General features: G+C 41.0%; 1 protein-coding gene across 2 annotated transcripts in view; it reads right to left on the bottom strand.

The window, feature by feature from the left end:
- The window catches only part of bcl9l (bcl9 like), a 305,409-nt gene extending 293,590 nt beyond the window's left edge, over positions 1-11,819 (bottom strand). For both annotated transcript variants that reach the window (XM_055895132.1, XM_055895133.1), the window contains exon 1: positions 11,448-11,819. The gene's annotated coding sequence lies outside the window, so the exon portion shown is untranslated. The remainder of the gene's footprint in view (positions 1-11,447) is intronic.
- Between the last annotated feature and the right edge of the window lie 1,224 nt (positions 11,820-13,043).

The following is a 13,043-nucleotide window of genomic DNA, read 5'->3' as shown; positions in this document are numbered from 1 at the left end:
AGTAAAACAGAGAGGCCTACCCTGATAGTTAACTCCTAAAGTAAAACAGAGAGGCCTACCCTGATAGTTAACCCCTAAAGTAAAACAGAGAGGCCTACCCTGATAGTTAACTCCTACAGTAAAACAGAGAGGCCTACCCTGATAGTTAACTCCTAAAGTAAAACAGAGAGGCCTACCCTGATAGTTAACTCCTAAAGTAAAACAGAGAGGCCTACCCTGATAGTTAACTCCTAAAGTAAAACAGAGAGGCCTACCCTGATAGTTAACTCCTACAGTAAAACAGAGAGGCCTACCCTGATAGTTAACTCCTAAAGTAAAACAGAGAGGCCTACCCTGATAGTTAACTCCTAAAGTAAAACAGAGAGGCCTACCCTGATAGTTAACTCCTAAAGTAAAACAGAGAGGCCTACCCTGATAGTTAACTCCTAAAGTAAAACAGAGAGGCCTACCCTGATAGTTAACTCCTAAAGTAAAACAGAGAGGCCTACCCTGATAGTTAACTCCTGAAGTAAAACAGAGAGGCCTACCCTGATAGTTAACTCCTACAGTAAAACAGAGAGGCCTACCCTGATAGTTAACTCCTAAAGTAAAACAGAGAGGCCTACCCTGATAGTTAAACCCTTAAAATAAAACAGAGAGGCCTACCCTGATAGTTAACTCCTGAAGTAAAACAGAGAGGCCTACCCTGATAGTTAACTCCTAAAGTAAAACAGAGAGGCCTACCCTGATAGTTAACTCCTACAGTAAAACAGAGAGGCCTACCCTGATAGTTAACTCCTACAGTAAAACAGAGAGGCCTACCCTGATAGTTAACTCCTGAAGTAAAACAGAGAGGCCTACCCTGATAGTTAACTCCTGAAGTAAAACAGAGAGGCCTACCCTGATAGTTAACTCCTACAGTAAAACAGAGAGGCCTACCCTGATAGTTAACCCCTAAAGTAAAACAGAGAGGCCTACCCTGATAGTTAACTCCTAAAGTAAAACAGAGAGGCCTACCCTGATAGTTAACTCCTACAGTAAAACAGAGAGGCCTACCCTGATAGTTAACTCCTAAAATAAAACAGAGAGGCCTACCCTGATAGTTAACTCCTACAGTAAAACAGAGAGGCCTACCCTGATAGTTAACTCCTGAAAGTAAAACAGAGAGGCCTACCCTGATAGTTAACCCCTAAAGTAAAACAGAGAGGCCTACCCTGATAGTTAACTCCTAAAGTAAAACAGAGAGGCCTACCCTGATAGTTAACTCCTACAGTAAAACAGAGAGGCCTACCCTGATAGTTAACTCCTAAAATAAAACAGAGAGGCCTACCCTGATAGTTAACTCCTACAGTAAAACAGAGAGGCCTACCCTGATAGTTAACTCCTGAAAGTAAAACAGAGAGGCCTACCCTGATAGTTAACTCCTAAAGTAGAACAGAGAGGCTTACCCTGATAGTTAACTACCCTGATAGTTAACTCCTGAAGTAAAACAGAGAGGCCTACCCTGATAGTTAACTACCCTGATAGTTAACTCCTGAAGTAAAACAGAGAGGCCTACCCTGATAGGCTAATATGTGTTTACATACAGCAAGTCCTTCTGATTTCATAACGACCCAGGTTAGTCCAGATGAAGGCCTTGCCTAGGCCTAGGTCTATAGATCCAAGTCTTCTGTTACAACCATGTACTGTGGTGTCTCCTCTCCCTCTGCCTCTCAATATCACATTAGTCTTTCATAGCTTCACCTTGACTGTGCTGCTTGTAACTCATCCCAACGCCAGTCTCAGATCACCTAGCCAGATAAGCAACACTTTGTCAGCAACAAAATACCAAGGGTGGGTCCCAGTAATCTCTCCTATCTCCTGAAGTGTAAACTTGTTCAATAATTCCCACAAACCTAAAAGCATTGGATTGGTCTTCCCACAAACCTAAAAGCATTGGATTGGTCTTCCCACAAACCAAAAAGCATTGGATTGGTCTTCCCACAAACCTAAAAGCATTGGATTGGTCTTCCCACAAACCTAAAAGCATTGGATTGGTCTTCCCACAAACCTAAAAGCATTGGATTGGTCTTCCCACAAACCTAAACGCATTGGATTGGTCTTCCCACAAACCTAAAAGCATTGGATTGGTCTTCCCACAAACCTAAAAGCATCGGATTGGTCTTCCCACAAACCTAAAAGCATCGGATTGGTCTTCCCACAAACCTAAAAGCATCGGATTGGTCTTCCCACAAACCTCAAAGCATTGGATTGGTCTTCCCACAAACCTAAAAGCATTGGATTGGTCTGCCCACAAACCTAAAAGCATTGGATTGGTCTGCCCACAAACCTAAAAGCATCGGATTGGTCTGCCCACAAACCTAAAAGCATTGGATTGGTCTTCCCACAAACCTAAAAGCATTGGATTGGTCTTCCCACAAACCTAAAAGCATTGGATTGGTCTTCCCACAAACCTAAAAGCATTGGATTGGTCTTCCCACAAACCTAAAAGCATTGGATTGGTCTTCCCACAAACCTAAAAGCATTGGATTGGTCTTCCCACAAACCTAAAAGCATTGGATTGGTCTTCCCACAAACCTAAAAGCATCGGATTGGTCTTCCCACAAACCTAAAAGCATTGGATTGGTCTTCCCACAAACCTAAAAGCATTGGATTGGTCTTCCCACAAACCTAAAAGCATTGGATTGGTCTTCCCACAAACCTAAAAGCATTGGATTGGTCTGCCCACAAACCTAAAAGCATTGGGGGTTTCCACCCTACTGTTATACCAGTCAGTCAAGAGAAGTGAACAAGTACACACTTTGAGAGAAAAAAAATATTATTGGGACACACACAAATCTGCCCGTGCTGGGAGGGAGGGAGACTGTGTCGACATGCTACTAGTAGCTACTTAACAGTACAAAACTCCAGTTCATCTGTCCAGTGACCTGGCCACTGTAGGTTCCTTCTAATCTAATCCTATTCCCTTTACAGTGACCTGGCCACCCCTGGTTTCTCTGTAGGTTCCTTCTAATCTAATCCTATTCCCTTTCCAGTGACCTGGCCACCCCTGGTGTCTCTGTAGGTTCCTTCTAATCTAATCCTATTCCCTTTACAGTGACCTGGCCACCCCTGGTTTCTCTGTAGGTTCCTTCTAATCTAATCCTATTCCCTTTACAGTGACCTGGCCACCCCTGGTGTCTCTGTAGGTTCCTTCTAATCTAATCCTATTCCCTTTACAGTGACCTGGCCACCCCTGGTTTCTCTGTAGGTTCCTTCTGTCTAATCTAATCCTATTCCCTTTACAGTGACCTGGCCACCCCTGGTGTCTCTGTAGGTTCCTTCTGTCTAATCTAATCCTATTCCCTTTCCAGTGACCTGGCCACCCCTGGTTTCTCTGTAGGTTCCTTCTAATCTAATCCTATTCCCTTTCCAGTGACCTGGCCACCCCTGGTGTCTCTGTAGGTTCCTTCTAATCTAATCCTATTCCCTTTACAGTGACCTGGCCACCCTTGGTTCCTCTGTAGGTTCCTTCTGTCTAATCCTATTCCCTTTCCAGTGACCTGGCCACCCCTGGTTTCTCTGTAGGTTCCTTCTAATCTAATCCTATTCCCTTTACAGTGACCTGGCCACCCCTGGTTTCTCTGTAGGTTCCTTCTAATCTAATCCTATTCCCTTTCCAGTGACCTGGCCACCCCTGGTTCCTCTGTAGGTTCCTTCTGTCTAATCTAATCCTATTCCCTTTACAGTGACCTGGCCACCCTTGGTTTCTCTGTAGGTTCCGTCTAATGGGTTCCACACATCAGTAAGATTGTCAAACGTTTCCTTGCCAAGAGTACTTAGCACCTCTGAACAGAGTCTCTCTTTACTGTTGACGCCGCACAGATGTTGAAGCCGTCAGCCTTGTTAAAATACTCCAAACCAGAAGGTGGCAGTAGTGTTGCATTCTTAAGACTGGTTTGACAATGCTAGTCCCTGTGTATTTTGCTTTGTAGGTATCCAATGTTTGCTAACTAGCTAGCTGCGCTAATGTTGCTATTGTTGTAGAATGCCCATGTTGCTACTTGCCAGATGGCCAGCTAGCAAGAATACAATTTCTTTTAAGTTAAATTTACTCTTCATAATCCCATACTGCCAGTGCCAGCCCTTAGCCAATTTTTATAAGCTAGCTAGTTAACGTTAGCAAAATATTTGTTCCTTTTTTGTTGTCACTCCTGTCGGCTCCCCCACGTGGAGGTTCGTGCTCTCCGATTGGCTCTAAGTCAAGTTGTGGGCCACTGAGGAGCAAGTAGAAATGGCAGGCTCGTCGGGTACGCAGCGGGTACCTCTTTTGTTCTAGCAAGAGAAGGAACATCCTCCTCCCGTGATGAGTATCTATCGGCGGTCAGATTATCTGTGTGTTTCATGCCTAATGATTGTTTTCCGATCCACTGTGCCTCTGCATTGCGTGCTCTTTGGGGATCAGGCCGGGTATCTGTAAAGCAGTTTTGTGACAACTAGCAGAAGTTAAAAAAAAGGGCTTTATGAAATACATTTGATTGAATTCTATTGATGAGATATAGGGATCCTCAAGACGACAACTCAGTCCGACACAACATGGGTTAGCTAGGCTATTTTTTTTAAATTACAAAAGTGTGATGGGTCTGCTTGCCTGCCCTATAGCCCTCAAAGACAATTCAGATCAGGTTACAGACTCTGTCCGGCTAAATATAGGTCTCTAGGTCTAGGATATCGCACTGCACAGACTGACTGACGGAAAGACTGTGTCACAGGGCCACAGTGCAGCCGCCTGCCAACACACCATATTTAACCAGGTCTCCTTTTCAGGCTCAGTACGGTGAAAACTGACTGGGTCAGTGCTCACAACAAAGACTGGGAGACACACTATCCAACAATACACCTGTATTATCCCAGTCAACACTAGTTAGTAGTATAACATTACACCTGTATTAGCCATGTCAGTCAACACTAGTTAGTAGTTAACATTACCCCTGTATTACGCCAGTCAACACTAGTTAGTAGTATAACATTACACCTGTATTAGCCATGTCAGTCAACACTAGTTAGTAGTTAACATTACACCTGCATTAGCCCAGTCAACACTAGTTAGTAGTTAACATTACCCCTGTATTACGCCAGTCAACACTAGTTAGTAGGTAACATTACACCTGTATTAGCCCAGTCAACACTAGTTAGTAGTTAACATTACACCTGTATTAGCCATGTCAGTCAACACTAGTTAGTAGTTAACATTACCCCTGTATTACGCCAGTCAACACTAGTTAGTAGTTAACATTACACCTGTATTAGCCATGCCAGTCAACACTAGTTAGTAGTTAACATTACACCTGCATTAGCCCAGTCAACACTAGTTAGTAGTTAACATTACCCCTGTATTACGCCAGTCAACACTAGTTAGTAGGTAACATTACACCTGTATTAGCCCAGTCAACACTAGTTAGTAGTTAACATTACACCTGTATTAGCCATGTCAGTCAACACTAGTTAGTAGTTAACATTACCCCTGTATTACGCCAGTCAACACTAGTTAGTAGTTAACATTACACCTGTATTAGCCATGCCAGTCAACACTAGTTAGTAGTTAACATTACACCTGTATTAGCCATGTCAGTCAACACTAGTTAGTAGTATAACATTACACCTGTATTAGCCATGTCAGTCAACACTAGTTAGTAGTTAACATTACACCTGTATTATAACCATGCCAGTCAACACTAGTTAGTAGTTAACATTACACCTGTATTAGCCATGCCAGTCAACACTAGTTAGTAGTTAACATTACACCTGTATTAGCCCAGTCAACACTAGTTAGTAGTTAACATTACACCTGTATTAGCCATGCCAGTCAACACTAGTTAGTAGTTAACATTACACCTGTATTATAACCATACCAGTCAACACTAGTTAGTAGATAACATTACACCTGTATTAGCCATGCCAGTCAACACTAGTTAGTAGTTAACATTACACCTGTATTAGCCATGCCAGTCAACACTAGTTAGTAGTTAACATTACACCTGTATTATAACCATACCAGTCAACACTAGTTAGTAGATAACATTACACCTGTATTATAACAGTCAACACTAGTTAGTAGTTAACATTACACCTGTATTAGCCATGCCAGTCAACACTAGTTAGTAGTTAACATTACACCTGTATTAGCCATGCCAGTCAACACTAGTTAGTAGTAAAACATTACACCTGTATCATGCCAGTCAACACTAGTTAGTAGATAACATTACACCTGTATTAACCATGCCAGTCAACACTAGTTAGTAGTTAACATTACACCTGTATTAGCCATGTCAGTCAACACTAGTTAGTAGTTAACATTACACCTGTATTAGCCATGTCAGTCAACACTAGTTAGTAGTTAACATTACACCTGTATTAGCCATGTCAGTCAACACTAGTTAGTAGTATAACATTACACCTGTATTAGCCATGTCAGTCAACACTAGTTAGTAGTATAACATTACACCTGTATTAGCCATGCCAGTCAACACTAGTTAGTAGTTAACATTACACCTGTATTAGCCATGCCAGTCAACACTAGTTAGTAGTTAACATTACACCTGTATTAGCCATGTCAGTCAACACTAGTTAGTAGATAACATTACACCTGTATTAACCATGCCAGTCAACACTAGTTAGTAGTTAACATTACACCTGTATTAGCCATGTCAGTCAACACTAGTTAGTAGATAACATTACACCTGTATTAGCCATGCCAGTCAACACTAGTTAGTAGTATAACATTACACCTGTATCATGCCAGTCAACACTAGTTAGTAGATAACATTACACCTGTATTAGCCATGCCAGTCAACACTAGTTAGTAGTTAACATTACACCTGTATTAGCCATGCCAGTCAACACTAGTTAGTAGTATAACATTACACCTGTATTAGCCATGTCAGTCAACACTAGTTAGTAGATAACATTACACCTGCATTAGCCCAGTCAACACTAGTTAGTAGTTAACATTACACCTGTATTAGCCATGCCAGTCAACACTAGTTAGTAGTTAACATTACACCTGTATTAACCATGCCAGTCAACACTAGTTAGTAGTTAACATTACACCTGTATTAGCCATGCCAGTCAACACTAATAAGTAGTTAACATTACACCTGTATTAGCCATGCCAGTCAACACTAGTTAGTAGTTAACATTACCCCTGTATTAGCCATGCCAGTCAACACTAGTTAGTAGATAACATTACACCTGTATTATGCCAGTCAACACTAGTTAGTAGTTAACATTACACCTGTATTAGCCATTCCAGTCAACACTAGTTAGTAGTTAACATTACACCTGTATTAGCCATGCCAGTCAACACTAGTTAGTAGTTAACATTACACCTGTATTACGCCAGTCAACACTAGTTAGTAGATAACATTACACCTGTATTAGCCATGCCAGTCAACACTAGTTAGTAGTTAACATTACACCTGTATTATAACCATACCAGTCAACACTAGTTAGTAGTTAACATTACACCTGTATTAGCCATGCCAGTCAACACTAGTTAGTAGTTAACATTACACCTGTATTAGCCATGCCAGTCAACACTAGTTAGTAGATAACATTACACCTGTATTAGCCATGCCAGTCAACACTAGTTAGTAGTTAACATTACACCTGTATTATAACCATACCAGTCAACACTAGTTAGTAGTTAACATTACACCTGTATTATAACCATACCAGTCAACACTAGTTAGTAGTTAACATTACACCTGTATTAGCCCAGTCAACACTAGTTAGTAGTTAACATTACACCTGTATTAGCCATGCCAGTCAACACTAGTTAGTAGTTAACATTACACCTGCATTAGCCATGCCAGTCAACACTAGTTAGTAGATAACATTACACCTGTATTAGCCATGCCAGTCAACACTAGTTAGTAGTTAACATTACACCTGTATTAGCCATGCCAGTCAACACTAGTTAGTAGTTAACATTACACCTGTATTATAACCATGCCAGTCAACACTAGTTAGTAGTTAACATTACACCTGTATTAGCCATGTCAGTCAACACTAGTTAGTAGTTAACATTACACCTGTATTATAACCATGCCAGTCAACACTAGTTAGTAGTTAACATTACACCTGTATTAGCCATGCCAGTCAACACTAGTTAGTAGTTAACATTACACCTGTATTAGCCATGCCAGTCAACACTAGTTAGTAGTTAACATTACACCTGTATTATAACCATGCCAGTCAACACTAGTTAGTAGTTAACATTACACCTGTATTAGCCATGCCAGTCAACACTAGTTAGTAGTTAACATTACACCTGTATTATAACCATACCAGTCAACACTAGTTAGTAGTTAACATTACACCTGTATTAGCCCAGTCAACACTAGTTAGTAGTTAACATTACACCTGTATTAGCCATGCCAGTCAACACTAGTTAGTAGTTAACATTACACCTGTATTAGCCATGCCAGTCAACACTAGTTAGTAGTTAACATTACACCTGTATTATCCATGCCAGTCAACACTAGTTAGTAGTTAACATTACACCTGTATTAGCCATGCCAGTCAACACTAGATAGTAGTTAACATTACACCTGTATTAGCCATGCCAGTCAACACTAGTTAGTAGTTAACATTACACCTGTATTAGCCATGCCAGTCAACACTAGTTAGTAGTTAACATTACACCTGTATTAGCCATGCCAGTCAACACTAGTTAGTAGTTAACATTACACCTGTATTAGCCATGCCAGTCAACACTAGTTAGTAGTTAACATTACACCTGTATTAGCCATGCCAGTCAACACTAGTTAGTAGTTAACATTACACCTGTATTAGCCATGCCAGTCAACACTAGTTAGTAGTTAACATTACACCTGTATTAGCCATGCCAGTCAACACTAGTTAGTAGTTAACATTACACCTGTATTAGCCATGCCAGTCAACACTAGATAGTAGTTAACATTACACCTGTATTAGCCATGCCAGTCAACACTAGTTAGTAGTATAACAGTACACCTGTATTATTCCAGTCAACACTAGTTAGTAGTTAACATTACACCTGTATTAGCCATGCCAGTCAACACTAGTTAGTAGTTAACATTACACCTGTATTAGCCATGCCAGTCAACACTAGTTAGTAGATATTTACAGTGCTGGTTTATTCACTGTGTATGTATTCCTTGTGTCACTATTTTTTATCATTATCTTTAACTTTGCATTGTTGGAAAGGACTTGTAATTAAGCATTAGTCTACAGCTGTTGTTTACGAAGCATGTGACATAACATTTGTGACTGTCTTATTCTGGTTGGTTAAGAAGACGCATGTATATCACTGAGGCCATAATGGAAGAAAGGAAGTGTGACCCTGCTGGTCATTTATGAACATTTTGAACATCTTGGCCATGTTCTGTTATAATCTCCACCCGGCACAGCCAGAAGAGGACTGGCCACCCCTCATAGCCTGGTTCCTCTCTAGGTTTCTTCCTAGGTTCTGGCCTTTCTAGTGAGTTTTTCCTAGCCACCGTGCTTCTACACCTGCATTGCTTGCTGTTTGGTGTTTTAGGCTGGGTTTCTGTACAGCACTTTGAGATATCAGCTGATGTAAGAAGGGCCATACAAATACATTTGATTTGGTAGCAAAGTATTGGTGAGAACTTGAAATCTCCGATCCCTGTCTGATGGGGAAACCGGTGTGAAGGAGTTTGGTCCAATGCATTGTTTTACCATCTAGTAGGTATATCTTCAAGACCTCAGTCAGTCACTTCTTGCATGAACACACCAAGTCAGTCACTTTTCCCCCCTCAGGAGACTGAAAAGATTTGGCATTGGTCCTCAGATCCTCAAAAAAGGTTCTACAGCTGCACCATCGTGACCGATTGCATCATCGCCTGGTATGGCAACTGTTCGTAGTACATACGGCCCAGTACATCACTGGGGCCAAGCTTCCTGCCATCCAGGGCCTCTATACTAGGCGGTGTCAGAGGAATGGCCCCGAAAAATTGTCAAAGACCCCAGTCACCCCAGTCATAGACTGCTCTCTCTGCTACTGCACGGAGTGCCAAGTCTAGGACCAACAGGCTCCTTAAAAGCTTCTACCCCCAAGACATCAGACTGCTGAACAATTAATCAAATGGTCACCTGGACTATTTACATTGACCCCTTTTTGTTTTTACACTGCTGCTACTCACTGTTTATTATCTATGCATAGTCACTTTACCCCTACCTACTGTACCCCGGACATTGACTCGGTACAGGTACCATGTATATAGCCTCGTTATTGTCATGTAAATGTGTTGTGTTACTTTTTGAATGATTTTATATATATTTTTTTACTTTAGTTTAATTTGTGAATATTTTTATTAAGTCTATTTATAGAACTGCATTGTTGGTTAAAGGCTTGTAAGTAAGCATTTCACGGTAAAGTCTACACTTGTTGTATTCGGGCGCTTGTGACAAATACCATTTGATTTTCTCTAGGCTAGAGGACTGAAATGACCAAATCTTCTTGAGAACCAGACACAACCAGAACCTCTTGCAGGTTCTACATGGAAATACTGTCCACCTTCTCCAAGTTGACTACATAGTAACTGAAGTTATATGTAGCCAGGCTGAGAGAGCAAAGTATACCCTAGTGTAGGCATGCATGGACCTGGCCAAGTTGTAGTTAGCTAACGTTAGCTAGCTAAAAACAATCGCAGTAGGCTAGCTAACGTAGCTAACTACTTTTCACAGCTGATAAGTCACGTTGGGGCAAGTTAGCTGTATAAATATATTGGCCCGAAATACATACATTATCTATCTACCTAACGTTAGTTAATTCATATGCTAAAGACTTAAAGTGTACTGCTTGTTTGATAATCACGCAGACTACTTGTATCAGGCTAACCAGCTCGCCAAAATATTAACGTGTCCGTGTCCACCGACTCTATTTGACAGTCCCCGACATTGGAGCTAACTGAGTAGCTAACGTTAGCTAGCTTAATAGTTTTCTTTCTTGCTAAAGTCGTACATCTGTCTAGGAATGTAACGTTAGCTAGCTAACGTTGTCTGGTTAATTAAATCATGAATCCACACGCGTACATAAACATTGATAGTTCTATAGTTAACTATGTCTGGGTAGAGTTGTATTCATATATTATGTGAAAACGGTCACATGGACATGGGCCTGATGTCAACCAGAATGTTAACAGTCACTGCGCTGTGGTGCGCTATAGCTAGCCTGTTAGCATTTAGCAAGCTGACGTTGCCGTGGGTCTCGGTGCGATGGTCACAACACACAACACACATCTGCACGTCAATCCATTTGTTGGAACTGGTTCGCAACTAGCTTGCTAGCTAATTTGGGTTTGCGTGTTATTTTGCTTTTGGAATATATCATGTCGAGCGTTAACAAATGTGCCAAAATGACTGCTAGTAGTAATGCCATGCTGGCCATGACATCGTTCAAGAGGACGATGTCGTCTTCCTACCCCATTTTTTCGTTGATATCTGAGGAGGCCGATGTGGTGTCAGGAGTGACGGCCAACCGACATTCCCCGAAGAGGCTGCAACCGCTTGCTCCTTTTTTAGCACTGCGCAAGGTCCTCCCGGTGTTTAACAACCGTTCCGCGTCTGGTGCAATTTCAGGGTGGTTGGGTCGGCAGCGGTGATAAACCATACGAGGTTTTCACGTTTGAGTGTAGGGTTGAAAACAGAGGACGCGTCCTCGAACAAACGGCAGATCATGACTCCAGTATCGGCGCTGTGGAAAAGGCAGGACGTTGCATTTGAGTCCATAGCATTCACACACACATTACCAGCCACTGACTGACTGATGTGGCCACTCAGCACAGACATCCGTATAAAGCTGATCACCTAAATCAAACTGATTGAGACACTCAAACACACTTTAAAATCTGTTTTTGTATTGTTATTGGTATTCTAATTATTACTAAGTAGGAAACAGGTAATTTTAGGTTACTCAAAACATTTTTTCTTCACAATTGAATGTCATATAGCATAATAGTCTCATACCAGTCTAATAATTATATTCATACTCATAATTATATAGTAATATGATTGTTATAACTACACATTATATTTGCTATTGTTTTGTTGATTATATTGTTGTTGTTGTCATTCCTATTGTTGTACTAGTTTTACTGTTTGTGTGTTGATGTTCATATTGATGCTATCTGGCAACAACAAAAAATGTACAGTACATTACTTTAGATGAGAAATAAGAGTCGGTGACTTGTTGAAGGAAAAAAACAGCATCTTCCCACCTGAATGAATAGGGGCCATATTAGTAGTCTAATGTGGTGCAATCACAGGAGGTTGGTGGCATCTTAGTTGGTGGAGGACGGGCTCATGGAAAAGGCTGGAGCGGAAGAGTGTGGAATGGTATGAAATACCTCAAAACACCTGGGTTCCATGTGTTTGATGCCATTCCATTCACCATGTTACCAGCCATTCTTATGAGTCGCCCTCCCCTCAGGTAACCTCCCGAGGGGGCAACTGATATACCCTTTGATTCAGGGCGACCCATAATGGCACAGAGTTTGGTAGTATCTATAACCTCATTTATCAGGTGAGGACAGAGGACTCCCTCTTGTGGTATACAATACATAATAACCCTAACTCTATAGAATTAGATACCCTTAAAGTTTAATACATAGGATCAGAGCCCTTAAAGCTGAATAAATAGGAGCAGAACCCTTAAAGCTGAATAAATAGGATCAGAACCCTTAAAGCTGAATAAATTGGATCAGAACCCTTAAAGCTGAATAAATTGGATCAGAACCCTTAAAGTGTAATAAATAGGATCAGAACCCTTAAAGCTGAATAAATAGGATCAGAACCCTTAAAGCTGAATAAATAGGATCAGAGCCCTTAAAGCTGAATAAATAGGATCAGAACCATTAAAGCTGAATAAATAGGATCAGAACCCTTAAAGTTTAATAAATAGGATCAGAGCCCTTAAAGCTGAATAAATAGGATCAGAACCCTTAAAGTTTAATAAATAGGATCAGAACCCTTAAAGTTTAATAAATAGGATCAGAACCCTTAAAGTCTATATAAGGTCC

Source organism: Salvelinus fontinalis, chromosome 33, assembly GCF_029448725.1.
Source record: "Salvelinus fontinalis isolate EN_2023a chromosome 33, ASM2944872v1, whole genome shotgun sequence".
Lineage (NCBI taxonomy): Eukaryota > Metazoa > Chordata > Actinopteri > Salmoniformes > Salmonidae > Salvelinus > Salvelinus fontinalis.
The sequence above is the reverse complement of the archived record's forward strand: the minus strand, read 5'-3'. Positions and strand labels throughout refer to the sequence as shown.